Source organism: Polypterus senegalus, chromosome 2 (assembly GCF_016835505.1).
Source record: "Polypterus senegalus isolate Bchr_013 chromosome 2, ASM1683550v1, whole genome shotgun sequence".
NCBI classification, from domain to species: domain Eukaryota; kingdom Metazoa; phylum Chordata; class Cladistia; order Polypteriformes; family Polypteridae; genus Polypterus; species Polypterus senegalus.
This window is the reverse complement of record NC_053155.1, coordinates 159,875,029-159,893,934: the sequence shown is the minus strand read 5'-3', so window position 1 is coordinate 159,893,934 and position 18,906 is coordinate 159,875,029.

The window sequence follows — 18,906 nt, the reverse complement described above, 5'->3', positions numbered from 1 at the left end:
CAACAAATAATGAGAGCATTGAATGCCTTGGGGTCTACAAAACCTAGTTTAATGTATAGATTGTGTAAATCCATTCAGAAAATCCCACAAAAAATAAACAAAGTTTACAGATTACAACACGAGGCGGCCACTTGGACCTGGACTACCTTCAGAATATTATTAGTAATGAACCTGCAATCTCAGTTTTGCATCACATTTTGTAACCAGAGAAAAGTGTTTGATGTGCCTGTTTTTCTCCTGTATTTTCATCTCATCTGAAATCTTTTGGCAGTGCCAGCATAGCAACTATAGTTCTTATCAAGCACCTGCCCTGGGGCAGATAGTAGGACACTTTTAATAGTGCACATAATATATCTTGCAGAAGCATGGTCTCATTTAAACCTTAGCTGTAGCATTTTCTTTTTGGCTAATTTGGGTGACAATTCAATTGCCTTGCTGGATTACTTCTCTTATTTAAGTCTTTTTATCTCATCATGGGTTATGTTTAGTCATGTTGAATTCCAAAATACACTTTCCCCCCATTTATTTTCATTTCAACCTTTTTTCTGAGATATTTACAGATCCAGAAGATGCATAAAACGTTTCCAAACCTTAAAAAGTAATGTTAATTTTTTCCACTTACCAAAAAACTTTAAAAGAGTTTCAATGTTGCAAAACCAAAAGTGAACTGGATTTTAGTGTCAGTGTATGTACATTGACACAGAAAGAGAAACTGACAGCTGTTAAGTACGTAGTTTCAGTGATGTTCGTGTTTGATGTCGACTTCATACTACTGCTGACAATCTTCACCTCCTCATTGCCTTTACATGGATAACCCCAGTCTTAAAATATCTGTAGATCTGGAATATCTAGATTATTTACAGTAGGCTACAACAACATAATGCGAGGTATTGATAATGTGGGTCAGACACTGAAATGCTACCTTGTCATTCACAAGCAACAAAAAAAATATTACAAACAAAACTTTCAAAATTTGCTTGAACAGAGCTTATGTGTGTTGATTAATGTTTCAAAACATAACACACAGAGCACATATAATAAACATGCATTAATACAGATACTTTTGACACTAAACATATCATTGCTACTGTGATTATGTTGCTGTTTTGGTATTTATATGTTTCTGTTACACTTAATATAATTTTTTGTTATTGAAACATTTAAGTGCTTTTTGCTTGTTTCTTTGGTGGTAAAGATAAAATTAAGGAGGCTACAACACTTTTGAAACACAACATTCACTTTCAGGAAAATTCTTCCATTCTCATTTAAAAGTACCTAGGGTCAAATATCTCACCATAAATACAATTTTGTCTATTTGAATGATTAAAGTCAAAGAACAACATAACCTGGGGCATCCGCCCATTTCCACACTCACATTGCGATGTATAAAAACTAAAGTTGCTGTAAAGCCGCACACATTCTCATGCCAGATGAAACCATTACATATGCAAGTTTTCAGCTTGGTTTACTTGCTATGTGCTAATTTAGCTACGATGGGATTTGAGAAACTAGTAAATTAAAGATTTTAAGATTAAGTATATGATATTCTACTTTAATGACAAAATAAACTATATGATTAAAGTGGAAATTTTGAGATTAAAGTTGACATTTCAAGCTTTTTTTTCCACTGTGTCCCTATTTTTTTCTTTTCTCTGTACCCTAATAAGTTTCCATATGACACTCAGATGGTGGGTTACGACTCACCTTTTCACGGCAACTTTGATATCTGACAACTTTTTTTTTTTTTCCAGGCACTGTGCAACTTTCTGAACTTGAATTTTTGATGAACTTCCCTTTGTTGTTTGTACAACTGCTTAAACCAACAAAGAGTACTTGGCATTCGCTGATATTCTTCATTTTTCCCTTTGCTTTTGTCATTGTCTTTTCACAAAACACTGAATAATCAAAGAGGAGTAATTCTGGGAGGAGTCTGGGAGGGGCGTCAGGCGCGTGCATGCTACATTTCACGCAAACCGGGATTTATGTACTGTAATGGAAGTGCATGGAAGTTGTCTTACACGCTGTTTTCTGCATCTGAATTTTTTTTGTGCATACACATATTTCAACTTTAATCCGTATGCAATATTTTAGTGTGAATTCTACATATGGCATTATGCATGAGGCCCCTGGGGCGATTACATCACTTCAGAATGCAGCTCTAGGAAATCACTTGTCTTTTTTCATCATATAAAGCAGTTTGCCTACTTTTTTGAAGTACTATAAGTTGTTCACTCTTTCCTTTCAGCTATGTTCAGTTGATAGGAGTTCCCTATGATACAAATCTCAGATTTTAAGGGTAAATATTTGTTGGAATATAAACATGTTCATAGATGTACTTGAAAAAGGTTGTCTATCAAAGAACTAGAGAAAACATACAGTTTGGCATGTGAAAGTAACACACAAGAAAATTCAATACATAAGTACCTCAGCAAAATGTAAATCTTTTTCATAGTGCTTCAATAATGTACGACTAACACTAGCCCCACTGAGTTCACTAAGAAAATTATACCTCTGACAAATAGGCACCATAGTCCTAATAGCAATTTTCCACGAATACTATAATTTATCAGGATCTATTTTGCAAGATTACAGTTTTCTGATGATACATGTCACATCAAAAGATATCTGCAACAAATGTATCAAGTTAAGTCAAACTTAATGAATCAAATCAGAGCAAAATTCAACCTCCCTACCCCCCTAAGAGAAAAAGGGAGTAGCCAGAAAATGAAGCTACTCTATAAAAAGAACAAGAACGGAAGGGTTCTTCTGTTTGGATGCAGACGATTTCATCATTACATCTTTGGTTGACGAATAACTGTGGAATCTGATCTTAAGCCCTAAGAGTCCATTAAGAAGAAACCAATTGCTGCAACACCCCATAGACTACAACCGATGTTTCTGCAACTGCAAACATATGACTTCATCATCATTCATAAACCTAGAAAAAATATACCTGTTGCAGACATGCTCTCCAGGAAGTCATTGGCAGACCCAGATACCTGTCTCAGTGAGGGCATAGACCTTCAAGTCCACATGGTATATAATAGTTTACCTGTGATTGACCGTTAGTTGGAAAAGATCCAGGCTGAAACTACTAAAGATATGCAGATAGTAACCATAAAGAAAATAATTCAGGAAAGATGGCTTGAAGAAAGATGAATTGTGCTGGTGAGAAGTTGTATTTTAAGCGTAATTAATTGTAGTATGCAAATACATTATCTATGTGCAAGTCTCTAAGTGTTTTGATCCTGGACATTTTCCAGACATTAAATAGTGTATATGTTTGAGAGCGTAGAAAATGGTGGTTGTCATGTAGAGGTGCAAAAGATAAAATCTCTATGTCTTTAAGTGCTTCCTACATTGGTTCCATATTTTGAGACAATGAAGGGCAATTGGATTACAGTAATCCCTCCTCGATCGTGGGGGTTGCGTTCCAGGTGAAAATAGTAGAAGTAGAAACCATATGATTGTATGGTTATTTTTATATATTGTAAGCCCTTATAAACTCTCCCACACTGTTTATAAATATTCCCTGCACAGTTATACAGCATAATCCCTTTGTATTCTCTTAGATATTAGGTAAGATTAATTGAAATAATGTATGTAAACACACTGTTTATATATAGTAAAACCTAAATTTTAAAGATATCGAGTGACTCCGATATCACATATGTTACAGCCATTACGATAGACAGGCCACCAGCAATAAATACGTACAATGCAAGAAAAAGTGTATACAGTAAGTGTGTGTACAGTGACACTAAACGTACGTACATGTACTAAGTACTGTAAGTAGAAAATTAATTATAGTTACTCACCAACAATGACATGACGACTTGTCCAATAATGATGAGTTTAGTTTTACTGCACAACAAAGGAGAGCGTTACAGCTCTTCTAAAGGAGCCTCTTCAGGCAACTGTATATCACTGCTGTTGTTCTTCTTCCAGCAGACTTCAATCCAAATCCCTAAAGCAGATTCCATCCAGACTACTGCCTTATTACATCCACTTACAACTCATTTTGCACCCTGGTTAAAAGGACACTGTGGCCGTAGATCTTATATTCCTTTCCTAGTTTTTAAATAAAAAAAATCATAGCCTCATTGAAGCAGTAGCAGGAGCAGATCATTTTGAAGCCATAATGAAGGGCTTGACTATGCACAAAGATAAATACAAAAGAGCACAAAAGTTAACTCTTTACACAGCGAAACACGTTGATGCTGAATGAGCGAGACAAGACTTCCTGGTTAACATCGCATTCAGCACACAGGAACTTAACTGCGTGCTTTGATTGGTTACCTTCTCAGCCATCTGCCAATAGCGTCCCTTGTATGAAATCAACTGGGCAAACAAACTGAGGAAGCATGTACAGGAAGTAAAAAGACCCATTGTCCGCAGAACCCACGAAGCAGCGAAAAATCTGCGTTATATATTTAGTTATGCTTACATATAAAATCCACGATTGAGTGAAGCCGCGAAAGTCGAAGCGCGATATAGCGAGGGATTACTGTATTAGTATAATGACAGTAGTTTGTATTAACTGGGGCACAAAGCAGGGAATATAAAATAGCACTGCAAGATTTTATTTCTATTACAGACTAGGCTTATGGATATTCATCGATTTGTGTCTGTGTCCAGGACTTTATAGCATATATATTTGCTTACCAGTAATAAAATTGAAAGTTAGGTAATGACATCCCCTCATCTGCCTTAGGTCGTTGTAGAGTCACCCTTTGGATGTGTGGATATTTCCAATTCTAAATAAATGAAGTTATGTTTGAGTCTACTTTCTTAAAAAATGATTTGTCAATGTATATGGGGATGCTTTGAAATGGGAAGAGCAGCTTGGGGAGGATGGTCATCTTAACACTGTTGATTCTCCCTGTTAATGTAAATGTGGAGAGCAGACCATCCATTCATGTCTTGTTTAATTTTTTCCATGCAGACTGAAAAATTATATAGAATATATAGAAGGAACAACATCAGATATGAGGGTCTTCCTGAAAAATGGGAGAGTCTAAACCCTGTGAAATTCATAACTTTTCTCCACATCGCTGCTGTGGGGTTCATATCGCTCTAGATGTGCTCCTTCTCTTGGTATGTCAGAGGAGCAAGACTTTGCAAAGCCACAATGGGGGTTGGGTCTTATGGGGGACTTGGGGGAGATGGAGAGAAAGAAAGCAATGATATTTTTATTTTATCTCTTAACCCCGATAACCAATAACCTCTCTACAGCTGTAGCACTTGGCTACTTGATAAGTAGCACAGCACTTGATATGAAATCTATATCAAAACTATCATATGTAACAATGTACAGTAATCCCTCGCTATATCGCACTTCGACTTTCGCGGCTTCACTCTATCGCGGATTTTAAATGTAAGCACATCTAAATATATATCACGGATTTTTCGCTGGTTCATGGATTTCTGAGGACAATGGGTCTTTTAAATTATGGTACATGTGCCTGCCTCCCCACCCCAACTCTTCTCAGAATTTTGCATATTTTAATATGTAAATCAATATAAATAGTATTTCTGTTCAGTGTTCGGTTAAATGATAATGAAAAAACCATGTGAAAAAAAGAATTTCAGCAAGGAAAAACATACTATTTGTTGGTTTAAGCATGTGGTATAAACAACAAAAGGAAGTCGATCGAGTGATACAGAGTGTGGACAAAGTCGAAAGATCAAGTTCAGAAAGTTGCACAGTCCCCAAAATAAAAAAGAAGTGCTCAGATATGAAAGTCGTAGTAAAAAGGTGAGTCGTCGCCAACTATTTGTCATATGAAAGCGTATTAGGGTTCAGAGAAATGTAAAAGAAGGGACCTAATAAAAATAAGGTCAAAATGTCCACTTCAATCTCGTAGTTTATTTTGTCATTAACGTAGAACACTGTAAACTTAATATTTAAATCAATGTTTAATTTGCTAGAGTTTCTCAGATCCCATCGTAACTAAAGTAGAACGTCAAATGCTTCATATTGTATGTGTTTTTCTATGCGCTCTATGAGTGTGAATAAGGGCATGCTTCTTAAATGGGCTTTCTCTTACGCCAACAGGACACAGAATACATTACATTCATGATATTACAGCTCTCTGTACAATTTAAATACTAAGATGTATACTTCATATCATGTTCATGTGAAATGAATTAAGGCCTGTACTAAACAAAGGGGGCATGGTGGCACATTGGTAGTGACGAGCTGGATCCTCATCCAAAGATTGTTCCTGGCGCAAGGTGCTTGCTGGGACGTGCGTGACCCTTGAAGAAATAATTTATTGCAGCAGTTCTGTTTCTTTAAAACGTACTAACCCCTAATTCCTGTCCTTCCTTTTCTTTCTCCAACTAACCAATCACCACACAATATGTTCAGTAATAAATGTCAATCCATCTGTAAGCTTAGAATGCAGATTTCCATCCATCTATCCATCCAGGGTTGTACCAGTCTCAACAACGCAAGGCAGGAACAATCCCTGGACAGGACACCAGCTCATTTGCAGCCGCCACTGTGCCCACATGTTTAATTACTAACAGTATACATTATTTAAATGAAGTTAAAAATTTATCTGTATAATGTAATATACATACTTTAATGCATTTCATCTTAAAGATGATATTAAGAGCTCCAAGAAGACGGCTCTTAGAAATCTAAATCCCCTTAGAAGCCAGTCATCATCATCTGTAAATATGCGCTCTGTTCTATTGAATTAAATTGAATTCCTTTAAATGTTATTGTATGGTACAATGAGATTCAATATGCAAATCCTCCACAAGCTTATTTTCCTTTAAAATGATAAAATAATAATAATAATATGATCAAAACAATGAAAAATAACAATATAAATACATGTACATATATAGTGCAGATAGTGCAAATGGTTCATAAAGTGGCCCAGGCTGTGCAATATTACAACCGTATTGCAAGTTTACTGTGAGATAATTGTATTCATAAGTATAAATACTGTAGTTTTACCAGGAACACCTGATGGACTGATTGTTTGCGTTTATAACTCTTGGGATGAAACTGTTTCTGAACCACGAGGTTCATGCAGGAAATACTCTGAAGCATTTGCCGAATGGGAAACATTCAAATAGACTGCGCGTGGCTGAGGCAACGAGTGGTGCACTCAAAGTAATGCTGGACCCACAACTGTCTTCTTGTGGAGCTGTCTCAGTTTTGCCGTCTGTGTCCCTCACGTCACACCAGCCATGTGCCCCAGTCTGCTAGTGAACCCCTGTGCTCTCTGCGAGTATCTTGGCAGCGTTCTCAGTGGACCGTCCCCTCTGCTTGCCTTCTCCTGCCCAGAAGTTTAAATCTCCTCCAGTCCCTGCTGTTGTCAGTCCTGGACAATTGGTTTAAACAATGGAACATCTAAATTTCCTGGGTTTAACAATTAATGAAAACACAAGGTAGCAAAATGTATTGTTACCAACCATGAATGAGTACAGATATGTTGATTAGAAACCAATATTGTCAGACATGTAATTTGTAAGTCAGGTAAATACAAACATCCTTCAAGGAAGGAGCAGTTCTGTTATCACATCTTTGTATTGGTTGTATACTCAACCAGCCAAAACTTCAAAGCGGTGACTCTGCAAGACAGCAAATACCTACATCCTGCAGACAGCCATGACAACAATCAGTAACAGGATTACCCAGGAAATCAAAAAAATATCCCCCTCTGACACTGTGTCAGGGATGTGAATCTAAAAAATAAAGGGAAACTACACAGGAACAGCAGCACTGCTTTGACGCTGGTTGCTGCCAGTTTGCAAAACTGAGCTGAAAACTTGCGTACGCAATGGATTGAGCTGGCGTGGGAATGTATGTGGCTTTACACCAAGTTTAGTTATTATACATCGCGATGTGAGCATGTAAATGGTCATTCGTAACATTTTTGTGTGTATGCACCGTTCATACATGAGGCCCCTAGTAATTAAAGATTTAATTAAAGGGTTACCTGGAACTGGTCATAGACCTGGCTTAAAAGTGTCTTGTAAACAGTATACTAAACAGTATACTAGGAGCTTGGAGTTTGGAGGTAACCTGTGACAAGTGCTTGAGACAAAGGAAAGCAGGCCAAAATTTTGAATAGAGGTTATGTCTGTTTGGCAAAAAGACCAAGGGGATAATAGGTTGCAAGGTTTCTGAACTATTTTGGGACCCCCTCCCCAATGGGGCAACACGGCGAAGCATGATTGCCCTTTCTGTGGAGGTCTGCTGGTCCATTGCTGAGGCAACCGCAGGTTCACAGCACAGCAGCATATCGCCACGGAAACAACTGTGAGCCGATCACAATTGTGCTATAACTGCCTGTTGTCGATGGGTGATGCAAAGAACATTATAAATGCAGGGATCAGTATCACTTGTCCATTGACCTGGTCCTGACCCTGCCTGTTTGCTGTGTCTGTGTATCGGAGAATGGTAGATCCCACTACAATGTTCCTGTTTCAAGTTGAATAAAGCTGGTTTTGCTAAAGTACTGAGACTCAGTCTCATGTTTTGGGGAGCAAGACAGTGACTCACGTGTCACATGGGTAAATAAACCAAACACCCCACAGGGTAGTCAGGCATCTGGTATGTATTTTCTCACCTTTTGTGAATTCTTGTATTCTCTGTACCTGTTGTTTTTGTTAATAAAATTCCTTTTCTCTTATGACTTTGGTCTTTCAGGTTTTCAGTTGGAATTTAGGAGTAGTTCAGTAACACAAAGTCCAAAGAAATACAACAAACAAGGAAGCAAGAAATAACAGTTAATCAAGCCAAAATGACATAAGATTATATGACATCAAATGCAGCGATAAGGACCAAATTCCAAGATGTCAAAAGAGAGGCATAGGGTCAAAAAACAGAAAAAGTTCTTACAAATTTGACAAAGAAATCTCTAAAAGACTCTAACAAAGGTACTAAGAGACCACCAAAATAAAAATATGAAACACTTTGTAATAACTTATTTTTCATTAAAAATCTTTGTGACCTTAATATAGCAATTTTTGATTAGTTACTATAAAGAGATGTACAAGGATTATATGCTGGTTGTTAGTGACGTACTAGTGAAAGTTGTTATAAACCATTACAAACACATAAATAATCGTTAGGTGACATTTGTATCTGTTGTCACACACATGCACTTAGGAGGCAATCAACAGGCCCAGAGGTGAGTGAATGCTTACAAGATGGGGGGTGGTATGATGGTGTTAATGCCTCTCTTTCTGACCCTGCAGAACTAAAGAAGAGATATTATTGCATACCCAAAATAATGAACTCCACAGACTATCGTTCATCATACACTTCACCATCCATAACAACACTTCAGGCTCCCGCTGATGACGTCACCTCCAGCTCCCGCCATGATGATGTCACTTCCGACTCCCACTGATGACGTTACTTCCGGTCCCGCCATGATGACGTCACTTCCAGCTTCCGTTGATGATGTCACATCCTGTTATTTTCACTTCCTGTAGCCATTTTGAATGCATTTTGTATAAAAGCCGACAGAAGCAACAACAGTTTGTCGAATGTCTGATAAAATATTTAATTTATCATCTTGACCTGAAAAAATTCATTATAAGGTGCCAATCCCCAAACCTTTATATTTGTTTTGTGACTTCCTTTCATCACAATTGGCGTAGTTGGCAGGATACATTGTCTTATCATAACAGAGGAACAAGACCTAAATGCGGTACTGAACACTCTGGTGGCAGAGCTACAACAAGTGAAGATTCAGTTGGGAGATACTCAGACCAGATTGGCGGAATCAGAGGCACGTGCAGCTGCAGCATTAAGAGCGGAGATATCCCGGTCAGTAACTCCTTTACTCACTCATTTAACTGAAGGAGATGATGTAGAATCCTACTTCCTGATATTCGAACGTAATGCCAAACGCAACGCCTGACCACAATTGGAATGGGCCTACATTTTGGCTCCCTAACTGAAGGGGGAGGCGCAGAGGGCTTATTATGATCTGTCTCAGGAGCAGTCCTCCAACTATGATCTATTAAAACAAGAGATATTTAAACTCTATGGCGTATTGGAGGCACAGGGCACAGCAGGCGAGAGAATAGCGTCAATGGAAATTTGACCCCGAGAGATCTGTGCGAACCCAAATGTACGAGTTCTGGGGCAAAGTGGGCCGCTGGCTATGGCCAGATGTAAATAGCGCCCAAAGGATGGCCGAGTTACTAATGATAGAAACATTCATACACGCACTCCCCGAGAATCTCACCCAGCTAGTCCGCAGACAAGACGTGTCCTCAATGGATAGTCTCGTAGAAGTGGTAGATCATCATTGGGGAGTCTGTAAATCAGGCGGATCAGAACGGTACTCTCGCCAAACCCGACAGGTTCGTGTGCCTTTCAATGAGCCCACCTGATTTACTACGGATGTCTCCACCAAGAAGAAAGAAAAACCTGCCTTGCCTCCACGCTGTTTCAAGTGTGGAGGGCTGGGACATCTATTCACCACGTGCCCATCCCCGGAGCCAATGGATTGTTCTTTGGGAAAGGGAGAGAGGTATTGTGCTGTTGTTAACCTCTTATCTTCCCCATGTACAGGAGCAGTAGTTTTGAATGGGTACAGAGTAATGGCTTTATTCAATTCTGGGAGTAACATCTCTATTGTTGCTCTGTGTTTTGTTTTGCCGCGACAATGGTTAAATCATAAGATCAGCTTAAAATGTATACATGGGGATACCTGATACTATAGAGCTGCCTCTTGTGTTATTACGGTGGGAGAAGTCATAAATAGCGTGACAGTGGCTGTAATGACGGACCCGCCGTATCTAGTAATATTGGGACGAGACTGGTCTCAAATTAATAGCAGAAAAACAAAAACTGATCCTGTAGTTAATGAAGGCCTGATAATGGTAAAACAGTTAATCTGATTGCTTCCACGCCGTGCATTAACTCCCAAAATAGTGAAAGTGACACCGTAGAGAACGGAGACGCAGGCACATCAGGTGCTACAGGGGGCAGCCCACCTCTCGCAGGACCTGATGCATCCGACGCTCTGCCCCTTGAGATCACCCAAGACCCCATTAGTGATTTAACTGCTCAATTTAAATTCACTTCTTCATCGTTTAAAAGGGAACACTGGAATGATGATTCCTTGAAATTCATGAGAAATGCAGTTATTTCAGTTAATGGCCATAGGTCTGATGAACCTGTACCATGAATGCCTTACTTTGTTATAAAAAATTATTTATTATATCACGTGGCAGAACATGAAGGTGTTGTACGCGAGTTATTGTTAATTCCACGCACATTTCGTCGTCAGGTGTGTGAATTGGCACATGCTCATTTATTCTGAACCCATTTGGGGACTACAAAAACTTTAGAACGCATTAAGTTCAGATTTTAGTGGCTGGGAATTAACGATGAGGTCAGACATTTCTGCACATCCTGTCCGGAGTGTCAGATCCACCAGATTCCTAGAAGGGGCCGTGCTTATCTCATTCTCTTCCCTTAATTGATGTGCCCTTTGAAAGAGTTGGAATCAATCTCATGAGTCCCATTGAAACTTCCTTGCGAGGTCATAAATAAATACTTGTGTGGGTAGATTATGCCACGCGATTCCCAGAAGCTGTCCCATTGCGCTCAGCAAATTCAAAAACAATCGCACGGGAATTTCTATTCCGGGGTAGTGAGCAAGCTTCCGGGGCGTTCTACGCTGATTGAGCATGACATTGTCACCGAACCAGGGATGGTTTGTTAGGGAACGACCATACAGACTTCCAGAGGCAAAGAAAGCTGAAGTAGAATTGGAAGTGAGACATATGCAGGAAATGGGTATTACTGAAGAAAGCTATAGTCCATGGTCCAGTTCTATCGTTTTAATTCCTAAGTCAGATGGGTCATGGAGGTTCTGTAATGACTTTCGTCGACTCAATCAGGTTTCTAAATTTGACGCGTAGTCCATGCCTCGCGTGGATGACCTCCTCGATAAGTTGGGTAACGTGAGATTTCTAACTACTCTTGACATGACCAAAGGGTACTGGAAAATTCCCTTAATGAATTCTGCTAAAGAAAAGACCGCTTTTAGTACTCCTAGTGGACACTAACAGTACAAGGTACTTCCATTTGGATTGCATGGGGCTCCGGCAACTTTTCAACGTCTGGTGGACACACTATTAAGGCACCACAATTCCTATAGTACCACCTACCTGGATGACATTGTCATCTATTCTGGCATGTGCAGTCCATTCTACTCACACAGGCTAAAGCCGGGCTTCATATTAACCCGAAGAAATGTTTCTTTGGCTTAAATGAAGCCAAATATTTAGGCTATCTGGTGGGTGGTGGATCGGTTCAGCCACAGTGTTCTAAAATTGATGCCATCATTAAATGGCCCAGTCCGATTACTAAGAGGTCTTAGGTCTGGCGAGTTATTATCGTTGTTTTCTTCCTCATTTTTCCAAGAGAGCTGCACCTTTTATTTATTTATTTTTTCTTTTTATTAAATTTATTGCAATCCATATAAAGCAATCAAGTTTTTACAAAAAGAAAAATTGAGTTAAGAACAGATCGATCCCCACCCTGAGAGAGAGAGCAAGCCAAAGCGTAAAATTTAAGGCTTGTAAACATACCTAAATTAATAAATTCTCTGTGCTTTATGAGCTTATTTTAAAATATTACTGATATTTATTTACTGATCCTGCCATGTTTTGAAAAAAGTCTGTACAGATCCTCTAACTGAGTATTTGATGTTTTCCAATTTCAAATAGTATAACACATCGGTTTCCCACTGACTTAAAAGAGGAGAGTTTGGGTTCTTCCAATTTATCAGAATAAGTCTGCGTGCCAAAAGTGTAGTGAATGAAATCACAATTTGTTTATCTTTCTCCACTTTAAGCCCCTCTGGAAGAACCCCAAACACAGCTGTTAATGGGTTAGGAGGGATTGTGAGTCCAAGACTGTCTGAAAGGTAATTAAAAATTTTGTCCAGAATAATGTTAATTTGGTGCAGGCCCAGAACATGTGACCCAGTGAGGCTGGGACTTGGTTGCAACGTTCGCAGGTTGGATCATGCCCTGGAAACATTTTGGAGAGTTTTAGTCGAGACAGATGTGCTCGATATATAATTTTGAGTTGTATAATTGTATGCTTTGCGCATATGGAGCTCGAGTGAATTCTCTGCATTGCTACTTTCCACTCCTTTTCTGATATATTAATTGAGAGATCTTTTCCCAGTGTCCTCTTGGATCTTTGAAAGGAGGGATTGTAAAATGATTTTATATATTGTAGAGATGGAGTCTAAGTCCTTGAGATTGAGCAATATTTTTCCAGCATGGATGAGGGTGCAAGATGAGGAAAATCTGGAAGGTTCTGTTTAACAAAGTTCCTGATTTGAAGATAGTGAAAGAAATGTGTAGCTGGAATGTTAAATTTGGAATGTAATTGTTCATAGGATGCAAAGACGTTGTCTATATAAAGATCTCTAAGCAAGTTAATTCCAAATTTTTCCAGATATTAAAACTGCATATGTTTGTGAAGGTTGAAAGAGGTGGTTCTCTTGCAGAGGTGCCACAGATAGAAGCTTCTCCGTCTTAAAATGCTTTCTACATTGGTTCCAGATTCTAAGTGAGTGGAGCACAATTGGGTTATTAGTGTATTGCCGATAGCGTGTGTTTATTGGAGCACAGAGCAAGGAATACAAAGAAGTACTGCAGGATTTTACTTCTATTGCGGTCCAAGCCTGTGTATGTTCTTCTATTTGTGTCCAGGTTCTTATCGCCTGTATATTTGCTGCCCAGTAATAAAACTGGAAGTTAGGTAGAGCCATGCCCCTTCTGCCTTTTGTCTTTGTAGGGTCGCTCTTTTGATGCGTGGATGTTTTGAATTCCAAATAAATGAGGTTATTGTTGAATCTAATTGCTTAAAGAATGATTTATTAATGTATATTGGGATGTTTTGAAATAAAAAGGAGCTTAGGAAGAATATTCATCTTAACAGTGTTAATTCTTCCAGCTAGTGTGAGATGAAGGGTTGACCATCTATGCAAGTCTTGTTTAATTTTTTCCATGCAGACGTGAAATTTTGTTGATAAAGAGCTTTATGTTTACTTGTGATGTTTACCCTAGGTATTTAAACTGTTCTGCAATGATAAAAGGTAGGGTGTCTAATCTAATATTATATGCTTGAGAATTCACTGGAAAGAGTACACTTTTATTCAGATTAATTCTGAGACCAGAGATCTTTTGAAATTCTGTGAGTGCTGCTAAGACTGCAGGCACAGAATTTTCTGGGTCCGATATATACAGTACCATATCATCTGCATATAATGAGATTTTCTGTTCCAGTCCTTCTCTGCTAATCCCCTTTATCTGATCAGTATTTCGACAATGTATTGCCAGTGGTTCAATGGCAATGCAAACAGCAGCGGTGACAAGGGCATCCTTGTCTAGTGCCACGTTCTAGTTTAAAGTAGTCTGAGCAAATGTTGTTGATGCAAACTGAAGCTTCTGGGTTAGTATACAGTAATTTAATCCATGCACAAATGTTGGGCCAAACCCAAACTTCTCCAATGTAGTAAAAGGTATTTCCATTCAATCATGTCAATGCTTTTCTGCATCCAATGATAATAATATTTCTGGGGTGTTTGATTTAGTTGGTGAGTATATTACATTAAACAGGTCGAAGATTTGAAGATAAGTGTGGCCCCTAATAAATCCAGTTTGGTCTTGTGATATTACGAGGGAGCACTTTCTCCATCCTTCTAGCTATGATTTTAGAGAGTATTTTAACATCGCTATTCAGAAGTGAAACTGGTCTGTATGATGCACATTGTAATAAGTCCTTATTTTGTTTTGGAAAACAGTGATTAGTGCTTGGCGAAAGGTTTGTGGAAGAGATTGGTTATCTCTGGCTTCTGTAAATGTTGCTAATAGGAGGGAGCTAGCTGAGCGGAGAATTTCTTGTAAAACTCTGCAGGGTAGCCATCAGGGCCTGCTGCTTTCCACCTTGGAGTGACTTTATAGCATCTAGTAATTCTGATAATGCCAGAGGTTTATCAAGTTCCTCAACACTAAAAGCGTCTATTTGTGGTATCTGTAATGTATCCAGAAATGTATTAGATTGTGTATTGTCTTCTTTAAGCTCAGTAGTATATAGGGATTTATAGTAGTCTCTGAAAGTGTGCATTATATTTTTGTGTTCAACGATTTTATCTCCGTTAGGTTGTGATTACGAGATTGCGTTGCACTTCTTGCTTGTGAATTTGTTGAGCTAAAAGCTTAATAGCTTTCTCTCCATGTTCATAATAATGATGTCTGGATTTGTAAATTAGTTGTTCAGTTTCTTTAGTTGTCAAGAGGTTTAATTCTGAATGTAGAGCCTGCCTCCTCCTATGTAGAGTCTCGCTTGGTAGTCTGGCATGTTCTTCATCTATTTCAGTAATTTCGCTTTTTATCTCTGCTATTTTCTTGGCTTCGGATTTATTTCTGTGGGAAAGATATGAGATAATCTGTCCTCTTAAGAAGGTATTGCTGCAGAGATCTCGGGGGATGTATTTGTCTCTAGAAAGAATTTGATTTGTTTGGATATAAATTCCGTACAATTCTCGTCAGCTAATAGAAGCGGGTTGAGGCCATCTGGGGTGAGTGTAAGGGGCTTAGTAATTTTAGCTCCAAGATCATAGGTGCATGGTCAGAAATAACAATAGCATCGTATTTGCAAGATTTAATCTTAGGCAAGAAGTTATTGTCTATAAAGAAGTAATCAATCCTTGAGTAGCAATGATGTACTGGTGAGTAGAAAGAATATGTTCTTGAATTTGGGTTTAAAAACCTCCAGGGATCTGATAAGTTGTGATCAGTTATAAACTTTGTAATTATCTTTGCAGTGTTAGATGCCGTTCCCCCTGTGGAAGAAGTCCTATCTAAAAGTGGATTTAGAACAAAATTAAAGTCCCCAGCCATTATAACTTTATGAGTGTTCAGATTGGGAATGGATGCAAATAAATTTTGTATAAATTCCTTATCATCAACATTAGGTGCATAAACATTTATCAAAATCATTTTACAGTTAGATAAGTCTCCCATGACCATTACATATCTCCCTTCAGGATCCAATACTACATCTGATGCTACAAATGGTACTGTTCTATGTATGAGAATTCCCACACCTCTAGTTTTCTTCGTAAAACTAGAATGGAACATTTGGCCAGTCCAGTCTTTTGCAGCGGAACTGATCCTTGCTTAGTAAGTGGGTTTCCTGTAAAAATACTATTTTAGCATTTAGACCTGTTAGGTGAGAAGTACTTTCTTTCTCTTTAATTCGTGATTCAGGCCTTTAACATTCCAGCTTACGATGTTAACTGTCCCATCATGGAGACACTGATTCTGAGTTTTTGATGTCATTTTATAGTCTTAACTGGAAGTGAGACAGCTTTGGTCTTAATTTCCTATTTCCCCTAGAGTTGTTGCCATGCAGCTTATTATTACGTTGGTAGTTATAATTATAAAGATTAGAGGATAGATTAGGTATAGATCAAGCCTGCTCTCTTTCTCTCCCCTTAACCCCCACCCTCCCTTTTTGCCTCCCCAAGTGAGGCTAAAACCCACTTCACACAGTCCCAGTCCTCTGACATACCCAGAGACAGAGCACGTCCAAAGCAAACAAGCCCCATGCAGCGGCGCTTTAGGGTTAAAAGATAGAGATATCTATTACCAATATAGTCAAAAAAAAAAAAAAAGAATTTTGCACTTAAAATATATATATAGTCTTCAGCAATTTTAGTGCATTAAGATGATACACCCAGATAATAAACCGCAGGGATGGTGTTAAAATGTGTCCAGAATAAGCATAACAAGTCTTAATGCAGTAATAGCAATAACAATAAACCAAGGGTATGATATTGAACAGTCTCATTTAGGGTAGAGATGAAATAATTAGCTAATAAAAAAGGAGAAAAAAAAAAAGAAAAAGTAATTAAGCACAATAAAACATAAACAGATAGCACCCTAGTAATACTAATAATGAGAATATATGAGAATATATGCTAATAAAAACCCGTATTTTAAACATATAGATCAGATAGTAGATTATTAATCCTTGCTTTATCATTAACCGCCATGACTCACTATTATGTATCAGAATAGTCCCGGGATCAGCTTTCTTAATTCCTTTTCTGCTTCTTCCTTGCTAGCGAAGACATAGAATTGACCCTGCCATTCCACTTTCAGTTTTGCCGGATACAAGAGGCTGTATTTGACGCTGGCTTGCCGTAACCGCTGTTTAATGTTGTAGAAGGCTGTGTGTCTAGTAGCTGTTGCTGGAGAGAAGTCAGGAAGATACGAATGTGGTTATTTTCATATATAATATCTTCCTTGTTTCTGAGGAGTGTCATCACCTCTAGCTTAAATGATAATCTTTCAAAATGAATTATAAAGATCTGGGTCTAACGGTGTTTGATCCGCGTACGCGGTAAAATGCTGCTATCTCAGATTCTGCAATATAAGGAATAGGATTCTGCAATAGGAGGCAATCAACAGGCCCAGAGGTGAGTGAATGCTTACAAGAAGTAATTGCATACCCGAAATAATGAACTCCACAGACTATGATTCATCATACACTTCACCATCCATAACAACACTTCCGGGTCCTGTTGAGGACGTCACTTCTAGTCCTGCCATGATGACGTCACTTCCAGTCTCCCCATGATGACGTCACTTCCGGCGCCAGCGGACGACGTCACTTCCGGTCCCACCATGATGATGTCACTTCCGGCTACCGCGGATGACGTCACAGCCTGTTATTTTCACTTTCTGTAGCCATTTTGAATGCATTTTATATAAAAGCTGACAGAAGCAACAATAGTTTGTTGAATGTCTGATAAAATATTTAATTTATCATCTTGACCTGAAAAAATTCATTATAAGGGCCAATCCCCAAACCTTTATATTTATTTTGTGACTTCCTTTCATCACACTGTTTAAATATACTAATAATCTAATAATGACTAATAATGAACTAATAATCTGATTTGTGTTGTATCAGTTACAAATGAACACGAGACCAGTTGCTTCTCCAAACTCCAATCTTTTACTACTACTGTTTTCTTACAGTGTGCATCCTCCAACTGTCACAGGAATGACTCAATAACCAATCCCCTCTGTGTATTTTAATGACCCTCCCAACATTACAATTTGTTAATGATTTTTAATGAATATCATTGTAAATTGCTACTGAAAGCTTCTTCTTCTTCATCTTCTTCCTGTCCTTCCTCTTTTCCAACTTTACTGAAAACACTACTTTAAATGTAAAATGTACCTACGGTATAAGCAAAGAAAAAAAAATTTAAAAAGGGGAGCCAAAGAAAAGTGTGAAAAATGAAAACTATTTTTCTACACAATGCCCCAGCATTCTGTCTGTCTGGGATCAAAGATGTACTTAAAAAAGGCAATCTCCAAGTCTGTTTCATACTGCAGCAGACAAGAGCGATTGAAAGTCCTTGTCCCTTGGTTCAATCAACAAAATTAGACTAACTCAGTTTAGAACATTTCAGCAATCTGGACGAGAACAGGCCATTCAGCCCAACAAAGCTTGTCAGTCCTATCCACTTATTTCTTCCAAAAAAACATCAAATAGAGTTTTGAAAGTCTCTGAAGTTTTACTGTCTACCACACTACTTGGTAGCGTGGTACTTTTCCAAGTGTCTATCGTTCTTTGTGTAAAGAAAAACTTCCTAATGTTTGTGCAAAATTTACCCTTAACAAGTTTCTAATTGTGTCCATGTGTTCTTGATGAACTCATTTAAAAATAACAGTCTCTATCCACTGTACTAATTCCCTTTATAATTTTAAACACTTCAATAATGTCACCTCTTAATCTTCTTCTGCTTAAACTGAAAAGGCTTAGTTCTTTTAATCTTTCCTCATAATTCATCCCCTGTAGCACTGGAATCAGCC